Source organism: Gavialis gangeticus, unplaced genomic scaffold, assembly GCF_001723915.1.
Source record: "Gavialis gangeticus isolate Ggan-Ray unplaced genomic scaffold, GavGan_comp1, whole genome shotgun sequence".
NCBI classification, from domain to species: Eukaryota; Metazoa; Chordata; order Crocodylia; family Gavialidae; genus Gavialis; species Gavialis gangeticus.
Genome location: NW_017729032.1, coordinates 51,028,706 through 51,038,456, shown reverse-complemented (window position 1 = coordinate 51,038,456; position 9,751 = coordinate 51,028,706). Strand labels below are relative to the sequence as shown.

The 9,751-nt window shown below is 41.5% G+C and overlaps 1 long non-coding RNA gene across 1 annotated transcript; it reads left to right on the top strand.

Annotated features, from left to right (window-relative positions):
- The first annotated feature begins 221 nt into the window (after nucleotides 1-221).
- On the top strand, nucleotides 222-8,015 carry LOC109302402. Its single transcript, XR_002098744.1, has 3 exons — nucleotides 222-233; nucleotides 5,247-5,252; nucleotides 7,735-8,015. It is a non-coding gene; the product is annotated as an uncharacterized LOC109302402 (long non-coding RNA).
- Nucleotides 8,016-9,751: the final 1,736 nt, after the last annotated feature.

Below are 9,751 nucleotides of genomic sequence, written 5' to 3'. Positions count from 1 at the left end.
TAAAGGGTTGGTAACTCCATCCCTTTTGATGTCATTTGGAAAAAATATATAAACATTTGAGGTCATTTGCCAACTATACACCTAATTTAGTTACATTTTATAAATTTAGAAAAAATATACATACTAATATGAATGCCAAATAGATAAAATATGCAGTAATTTAGATTAAAACAAAAAAAAATGTTCTTTTCATATTGTATACCATAGATTGTTTTGGGGTTATTTTCTAATTGGTTCTGAAAATAGGCTCAGAAAATATTTTTATGTATTTGGTTCAGTTATGTTAAATCTTAAGTTCAACAAGGAGCACTCAAATATTAATATTAACTATTCTACCAACTCAAGTTAATAGAAACAACCAGCTATTCTTGCACTGTGTTATTTATTACATACAACCTGCACAGAAAAAACAAAAGTTAAGTGTGAGTATATTGACTTAGGAACTACTTAAAGCATTAAACTTAGGGGGCAAGACGATAAATCAGCTAATGGCAAAAATCTCTTATGGTGTTTACTAGTTCCAACTGTTCCCTAAATACGGTTCTTTGCAGCTGGTGGGAATTCAGTTTAGCAGGAGAACACTAAGCAGATGGAGAGACCCAGTATTTAGCAGCCTTTTGTTTTGTGGTTTTTTGAATGATGACTAACTTACAGTGATAAGACAATAACTTCTTTCTTTCTCTGATGATCTTACTCTCTCCTTCCCTTCAGCTTAGATCCAAAGACAATCCCACCTTTGGAAATGTATATGAAAAAACAGTAGTAAGACATGCTTACTCATTTTTCCGCATTGCTGACAAAATAGGACAGGATGGTATCAGTTAGACTAGTGATTCTTAATGAGGGTACCACGGCACCAACATCTGGAGTATCCAGGCCAACATCTGGAGTATCATGCCCAGTTTTGGGCCCCCCACTACAGAAAGGATGTGAACAAATTGCAGAGTCCAGTAGAGGGCAACAAAAATGGTTAAAGTGCTGGAGAATATGACTTCTGGGGACAAGCTGTGGTAACTGGGCTTATTTAGCCTGGAGAAGAGAAGACTGAGCAGGGATTCAATAGTAGCCTTCAACTACCTGAAGGGTGGTTCCAAAGAAGATGGTGCTGGACTGTTCTCAGTGGTACGGATGACAAAAAAGGAGCAATGGTCTCAAGCTGCATAAAGGGAAGTTTAATTTAGACGTTAGGAAAAACTCTCTCACAAGGAGGTTAGTAAAGCACTGGAACAGGTTACCCAGAGAGGGGGTGAAATCTCCATCCCTGGAGGTTTTTAAGACCTGGCTAGACAAAGCCTTGCCTGGGAGGATGTAGCTGCAGATGGTCCTGCTTTTCAGGAGGGAATTGGATTAGATGTCTTCCTGAGATCTCTTCTAACCCTAATGTTCTATGATTAATAATTAGTCTGTTATTTCTTAAGCAGTACCTTTGTACTGTCAGGCTCTGTCAATGTTGTGGTGGTTTCTCCTCAGCTTTAAAAGACAAATACAAAAAGCAGTTCCTTGTTCATCTTAAGATATGGTTCATATTAATTTCAGTTTCCTGAACACAGTGGGTGAAATTCTGACCCCAGCTGAAGCCATTCATAAATTTTCTACTGACTTCAATGAACCCATACGTCCACCTAAGGTATAGAGGGGCCCCTATCCATTTAATTCTCACACCTTTGGAACAAGGACTTGAAACCTGGCAAGAGTAAAAAATGTGTCTTTTCATGGAAATAACCCTAAATATGGTCAAGCTGTAAGTTTTTGCAGAACTGAAGATCATACATGCTCATTAGGTTTGTTGGAACTGGCAGCTTTATCCTCCAAAGAATCTACCTCCATAGAGCATGCTCAATCCCTGTACCTCTCTTACATGATGCCTGGTCAGAGTCCATCCTAGACTTGCAGGTGCTTGAGAGAGACTTTCTCTTCTGTTGCTTCTCATAGCTCTGAAGGCTGCTATCATGCCTTGCTCCAGACCTGTGATCAGGGAAACTGTTACTCCCATGCTTTCAGTGCTCCTCATGCTGGTGTCTTGATAGCAAGAAGGAGCAAGAAGGAGCCCTATTCCAATACAAAGGCACTAACTAGGGTTAACTGGAAGTGACAGCAGCAAAGCATGGAGTATAGAAGTAGAAAAACAGGATCAGGAAGCAGAGGAAGAGAGGGAAAGAAGACTTGCAGTTGTCGTCTGTAGGAACAAACAATTATGAGAGCAGGAACTGTGGGGATTTTAGGACATGCACAAGCTGGGGGCAGGGGAGAAAGAGGCAGAAGGGTCTATAACTACTAAAGTGCACTTCTCTCCAAAACCTGAAACTGAACCTACATAATGAGTAAATAATAGCCTATTACTGCTACTTATCATTATGTCTACTCAGGCAGCTGAAGTCTGTGCTGTAGCTTTAAAAATCTAAGTACAAAAATAGCTAATGTAAGAAAATGTTATAAGAACTCAAAAAGTATGTAGTGCCAGACGAGTTTCCCCATGAAATCTTTATTTAGCCCTCATGCATATATGTTATGAAAACATATTTAGTAAACTGTGTACATAGATGCATACCAGTTACTAATAAGGTCAAATCAAAATCTGGTTGTACTTGACCAAGTAATTGCAGAAATTTCACTCCACTAGTCTCTCAGCTCACTATACACTAAGGCTAAGATGATCACATATACATGGAGAAAATAAACAGTCAATTTCTCATTCTTGGTTCCAGAATGAAAACACTAATTAATTCTTTCTAACATTTCATTTTTAAACACGTTCCACAACATTTTCAGTTTAAGAACTGCTTGGCATATTAGTATAAGCTTGTTTTGTATAACATGCAGTAGATAGAACTATTAAACAATTCCAGGCCCCTCATGTACAAATATAACCATCCAGTTTTAGAGGAGGGATGGGAAGCCACTAGCATGTCAAATGTGCTAAAATAATAATAACCAGTAAATAAGACTCTCTTACAATTTTATACCAATAGAGGCAGGTTAGATTAGAAACTGGGAAATCAGGATTTATCAGTTAAATTCCCAGTTTTTAAATTAGCTTCTTTTGTGACCCTGGATAAATTATGTAGCCTCCTTGTACTTCAGTTCATTAGCCGGAGAACTGAGTTATTATTTGCTCATCTTTATAAAGTGGTTTAAGATGCATAGGGTTCCATTGCTGAAAGGTGCTTCATGCTAGAGGATAAGCTGACAATTCAGGCTGACCTGAACAGGCTCGCAAGGTGGGTGGATGAAAGCCTGATGGCATTCAACACTGAGAAATGAAAGGTACTCCACCTCGGAAGAAAAAACCCACATCATACTTATAGGCTTGGCAGTGCTACACACGCTAGCACCACAACCGAAAGAGACCTGGGGGTCATGATTGACCACAAGATGAACATGAGCCACCAATGTGATGCCACAGCTGGCAAAGCAAATGAAAGTCTGGCTTGCATCTACCAATGCATCTCAAGCAAGACCCAAGAAGTCATCCTCCCATTTTACTTGGCCTTGGTGAGGCTGCAGCTGGAGTACTGCATCTAATTGTGGGCTCCACACTTCAGAAAAGGTGTGGAGAATCTTGAGGGAGTCCAGAGGAGAGCCACGTACATGATAAGAGGTGAAGACAGCAGGCCTTATGAGGAGAGGCTGAGAGGCATGGGGCTCTTCAGCCTGGAGAAGTAAAGGCTCAGGGGTGACTTGGTGGCAGCCTATAAGAATAAGGGGTGTGCATCAGGAACTGTGGGAACATCTTTTCACCAGGGTACCCCAAGGGAAGAGAAGGTCTAACGGTCACAAACTGCTGGAAGATCGTTTTAGATTGGACATAAGGAAAAACTTCTTTACCGTCCAAGTCTCCAGAGTCTGGAATAAACTCGACCCAGAAGTGGTGCACGCACCTACTCTGGATACCTTTAAGAAACGCTTGGACACTTATCTTGCTGGGGTGATCTGACCTCAGCTGACTTCCTGCCCCTTGGGCAAGGGGCTGGACCTGATGATCTCGTGAGGTCCCTTCCAGCCCTAATGTCTATGAAATTTACAAAAAGGAAATGCATAATTTTTACTAAACATATACTGATGCATACTGTACTTATTAGGTTCCTGGCCACAGCAACCACTAAACTAGTTTAAATATGAATACTTCTGTTCTTCACAATACACAGTGTCTATATAAATAGTACTGTGCTCCTAAGTAACAATCTGAATGTAATCTTTATTCTTCTTTTTTCATTAGTGAAAATCATATTAAGGAAGATGCACCAGCAAATGAATTGCAAGTGGCCTTTATCCAGATGGCATATGGCATATAATTTCTCTCTCTAAATACAAAATAACATTAAGTACTGTAAATGTGGCAGAAAATTACCTTCCACAGTGTCAAGGGACCCTGACATCACTATCTGATTCTAGATTGTGAAATCTGGCTCCTCACCAAACTAAAGGTAGGGTAGAAAGATAGTAATTAAAACATCCTGGCTTGAGTGATTTTCATGCAATTACTTCCTACAGCTTTGCCATATGTTAATATTTGTTATAATATTTTTTTTTACAGTACCATAAAACAATTCCTTCTGCTGGGAAGTTTACAGTCTAAGACTCTGGTCCTGAAAAACCCTATAGCAGTAGCTCTCAATCTTGTCAGACTCAAGGCACCCCTCTGTAGATTCAAAGCACCCCTTGGAAAATGCCTCCTCTTAGTTTTCATTTCTTTTTTTACTACAGAAAAATAATAGAGGAATTCTTTCTATTTCAGGAAGACCACAACAGGCCAGAATGTTTTTTACATGATGGATTTTTATTTGTAATTGCTAGGTTTATCTTGTGAATCATGTAGGTGTTTACACACCTGCAGCACGCAACATTCTGCTTAAAAATCGCTGCCTCACGTGCTGCTAACCTTATGCATTAAAGTAGTGTACTGGGCCCTATATACCTAAGGGACTGCCTCCTCCATTATGCTCCATCCCAGTCCCCAAAGTTAACTGAGAGCAACCTCCTTCAAGTTCCACCTGGACAGTCAGGCAGGGGGCATCAGGTAGCCTGGAGAGCAGCTCCTGTAGGTAAGTGGAAGGGGGTGGAGATTGAGGCCCCAACAGAAAGGGAGGGAAGGAGTTGGACTGGACAGGGCAGGGCAGGGCAGGGCAGGGCAGGGCAGGGATTGGGGCTGCTGCCCAGCCAGGCAGTGCTTGGGATGTGAGGCCCCGTGCTGCAATGCCCTCCAGATCTCTGCACCAGGCAGGGCTGGGGCAGGCTGCCTGCTGCAGGCTTGGGTTCCTGCCCTGCTGCCCTCCCCTGGGGCCTCTGTTGCCCAACAGGTGTGACCCAGCACTGCAAAGAACAGCAGGGCCATGCAAGAAAGCTGCTTGTTACTGCAAGCTCCGCATTGTCCTGGCAACATCTGCTGCGCACAACCCCATGCTGCTGTCCCCACTGCAGCCGTGTGGGCAGGGAATGCATCATCAGGCCAACACAGAGCTCGCAGCAGCAAACAGCTTTCCTGCACAACCCCACAGCTCTCTGCAGTGCTGGATCGCACCTGCTGGGCTGTGGAGGCCCCAGGGGAGGGCAGCAGGGCAGGAGCCCAATCCCACAACAGGCAGACCACACCTGCACCCACCCTGCACACAGATCTAGGGGCCATGGGTCCCCCCCAGCCACTCCAGTACACACAGCAGCAGGGAGCCAGCACCACCCTGCCCAAGCCCACAGCAGGCAGTAGGCAGCACACTCCACTGCAGCAGTTGTTGCCTTCTTCCAGGGGCAGGGGGCTGCGGACCCGCGTCCCTGGCCCCATAGCCCTGGCAGTTGGGGCCCCCCTCCAGCAGAGCTGGGGGCCCAGGAACCGTGGGTAGGGGCTGAGGGGCACCAGCAGGACTTGGGGTGGGGTGAGGAGTGAGGGGCATCAGCAGGGCTGGGTGGGGCCTTTCATATTAATCACAGATTTTGCAGTTTTTTAATCTGAGAATTTGTGATTTGTTTTTTTTAACCAGGGAAAACCAGAATCCTTGCTGATCGCTCAGTCCTGCAGAGGTTTCTAACGCACTTTCTATACTGTTTCTTTGGAAGGTAAGATCTTGGAGATCATTCAACAGACTACAACCATGAAGGACATATTGCAGAATTTTTTGTATCTGTGTTGTAGAGTACCTGCCCATGTAAGATCTGTAGTAGCTATAGTTATACCATCAGGGAGAATACATTTTATTACTCACTGAAATTTAAAAAAATGACATTAAGGTATTGTCAATTACAATATTATGTGGCTTATTAAATAAGGTACATGGGTAGAGAAAGAATTCCCAAAATGAAATACGTTTATAACAAAAATCAATTTCTGTCTCAGACGTAACAAGAGGCATTTGGGATTTCTCATCTAGAGATACTGGCCTCAAAAAGTCCAAATGGAGAATTAAAGCATATTATATTCTCTACCTAAAAGGTTTACCTTGATGTTTCTTGATTTTAGTTTGCCTTGGAGAAAAATACAATCAAAGATTTCCCCATCTTAATTATCACTAGCAATCATTTCCCATTTAGGGGGAAATCTTCAGAAACAGTGGTATTAAAAATTTTTCCACCTAAGCAGCAAGAAGTGTAGTCCTACACTTGGGGGGGGGAAATCAGTAGCAACCATATTAACTTCAACGAACTTAAACAAGATAAAAGCTGATGCATAAGAATAATCCAGCCTTTGGTCTCCTACCTGAAACTGAGCAATTCGATTCACTTTTTTAAGTCAATATTATTCTGCTCACCCTCTTTCTACAGTTTTTACTGGCAACAGTCAATTCTTTGAGCCACTCCAATTTTCTTTTCCACCTAAGTTCCTTTTGCCCAGGCAGAGTATAGATACTGTATCCTATTTTACCATCTTGAAGTACAGTGAAGAGAAGACCATGCCAGCCTGGTCCCTTGGAAGAGGTTATATTCCTGAGGCTTCCCAGGGACGTTAGCCCTGGGAACCACATTCAAAAGCCAGCTATTTTGTTCCTTCTGTTAAAGCAATGCTACCATGTAGTACAGAAAAAGAGATAAACTTTAGTTATGGCAGCAACATAACTAGGGGAGGGCAAGTGGGGTACCAGCCCTAGCTGCCAGTTTAGAGGGGTAACAGACCTGGCCCCAGCTTTTTGGTCTTTCACCTCTGCTCTTTGGTTGCTATTCCGGCAGTGCTCAGAGATGCAGATGTCAATCTGCCCACCCCGCCCTTCCTTTCGGCCAGCATGCCAGAATTGCTAGTTATGCCTCTGGGTAATGGGAGCAAAGATGAATTAAATGGAATAGCTGTCACACAACTAACAAACATTGTACAGAACTTGCACAGTACAGTGAACAGACACATCTCATTGAGACTTTTGCTCTTCCACAAGTGACTGTTCAATTAATCGCATGTAACTCATGCAACAAAACAATATGAAAGTTTAAATGTTTGTCTTTTAGTGCTAATGTACATAGTAGTTCTGGTAAGTAATTTGTCAGTTCAAAGTTCACATTTTCCTTTAAAACACCATTATGTTAGAAAATACACATCTCCTGAATCTCTTTCTTTCTTTATATACAAATAGTTTAAGAAGAAGAATATTTTTTGCTATTTATTAATCTTTTGAAAGCTATGCAAATAACATTGTCTACCCTTATTTATATTTAGTGCTTTTACAGCAAGGTTTGAAAATGAAATCAAACACAAAAAATGCACTAGAGCAGTGCTTCTCAAACTCTCTGATGTGGCAGACTGACAATTTTTTTTTCCAGTGGGCCAGGGACCGGTGCCCAGTTCAACCAGTGGCAGCAACTGCGTGCAACAGTGCTACACAAATGCGCGACTGGCTGTTTCTTTCTCTTTCCTCACCTCGCACGACATGATGTTACCTAGAGTGTTGGAACATACGAACTGCGGCGCTATGACATATCAATGTTATGCTTCTGAAAATATATTTCTTTCTTTCCTGGCAACTGACTGCAGACTGGCGACCGGTGGCTCGCAGACTGGCACCAGTCCGCGGACCACCACTTTGAGAAGCACTGTACTAGAGGACATATTTGTTAAGCAATGAACTTTAGCTATTGCTTAACTGAAGTGTATAATAGCCATAGGACAAGAAGCTAAAGTGATTATTTGTTCTTGCACAGAATGTGCAAATAACTGCCAAATAGTTATAAGTTGTTTACATTTTTAAATACGCTGGCACAAATTCTGCTGTCAGTTACAAGCTCAGAACCCCACTGACTTCAATAAATATCACTGATGCCAAAGAAAGGATAGTATATTATTTCTATTATAAGGATGGTAAAGTATTTTTCCTCTATCACTTATGTTGCAAGTACTAGCATATGTAATTGCACTAGCTGCAAATCAATGGTTATGGTTTCAGAACAACATCGGAATCAATACTGCATAGTTTGAAATGGTCTTAACTTTGCCTTATAGTTACATGAACTACAAATATACTTTTAATTGTTTTGGTATATATTATTTCTCAAATAGTACAAGCTCATATAATTGCTGTTCAACCTGAAGTCCTGGCTGCTAAATTTACGCATGCAATGAAATACTGCATAAGCCTGTGTGTAGTACAAGTACTTTTATCAAAATTCTTAAAATATCAAGTTAAGCGTAAGCAGAAATTACTGCAGGATAGAGACCTAACACGTACTATAAATACAAAAGAATGTCTGCTGTTACCTGGAATATGTTGCATATCAGAAGTTTGTGGTGGGGTTTTTGTTTTTTGGGTTTTTTTTCCATACAAAGGCTTGAAATGGACTGTTTGGCCTCTCTGGCAAAGGCATAACTTTAAATGTTGGTATCCTGAGCAGTTGGAAAGAAAGTGGGGTAGAATGACCTCCTCGCACAGAGCTGCAACTGCAGCACCAACGGCTGCTGCAGCCTCAGTGCAAGCTTCCTGAACAAAATCGGGCACCCCTCAGAATTGGGGCCTTGGGCTGGTGTCCCACTCATGCCCCCTAAGTTACACTACTGCTATGTGGAGTTGTGCGTAACATGATAAGACAGATTTCATTATATGATCAGATACTATTTCTCAAGTGATAATGCTATTAAAAGCTGTATCCTAATGCATATATCCAACAAGGAAGGCTGAATACTACAAATGCATGTAAAAAACCATCTGCCATAGCTGTTTAGGGGCATCTAGCAAACACTCAACTAGGTCTGATTCTAAGGACACTTAATTCATTACAAATTAAGGTCCCAAACCTGCAAATATCCACGTGACTTCACCAGGACTACTCATTTATAATGTCAGGTATATACACGTTTTAGTGTCTTGTACTTGTCTCGTGAAGGTCTTCAACCAATGTGTGTGTATTTTAGGTTATCCAATTCCCACAATTGCCATTAAGTGGAACTACTAGATGTGCAAATACTGTCTACCCGATTTTTAAGCACTGATAAATTGGCTACCTTTCAAAGTAAATGCAATTAAATGTTTTGAACCAAGTTCATCACTAGTGCAACTCCCTTGATATTAACTTTACCCATTGGTCTTCAAGTCATTTATAATAAAAATGACTTGCAGAATAAATCTTGCTATCATGTTAAAAAAGTAATTTAAGTAACATTTGTAAGTATAAACAGACAGCAATCATCAGCTCTCAGAACTGCTGGAAAATGAGCAACTACAAAAATCCATGCATGACTTTTGTCAGTTGCATACATGGGGAAAATTAACACACTGGACCAGTTCCTTGGAAGTAGGACACCTGCTCTGTTCTATACTTCTAATAGCTATCTGACCATAGGTGCACC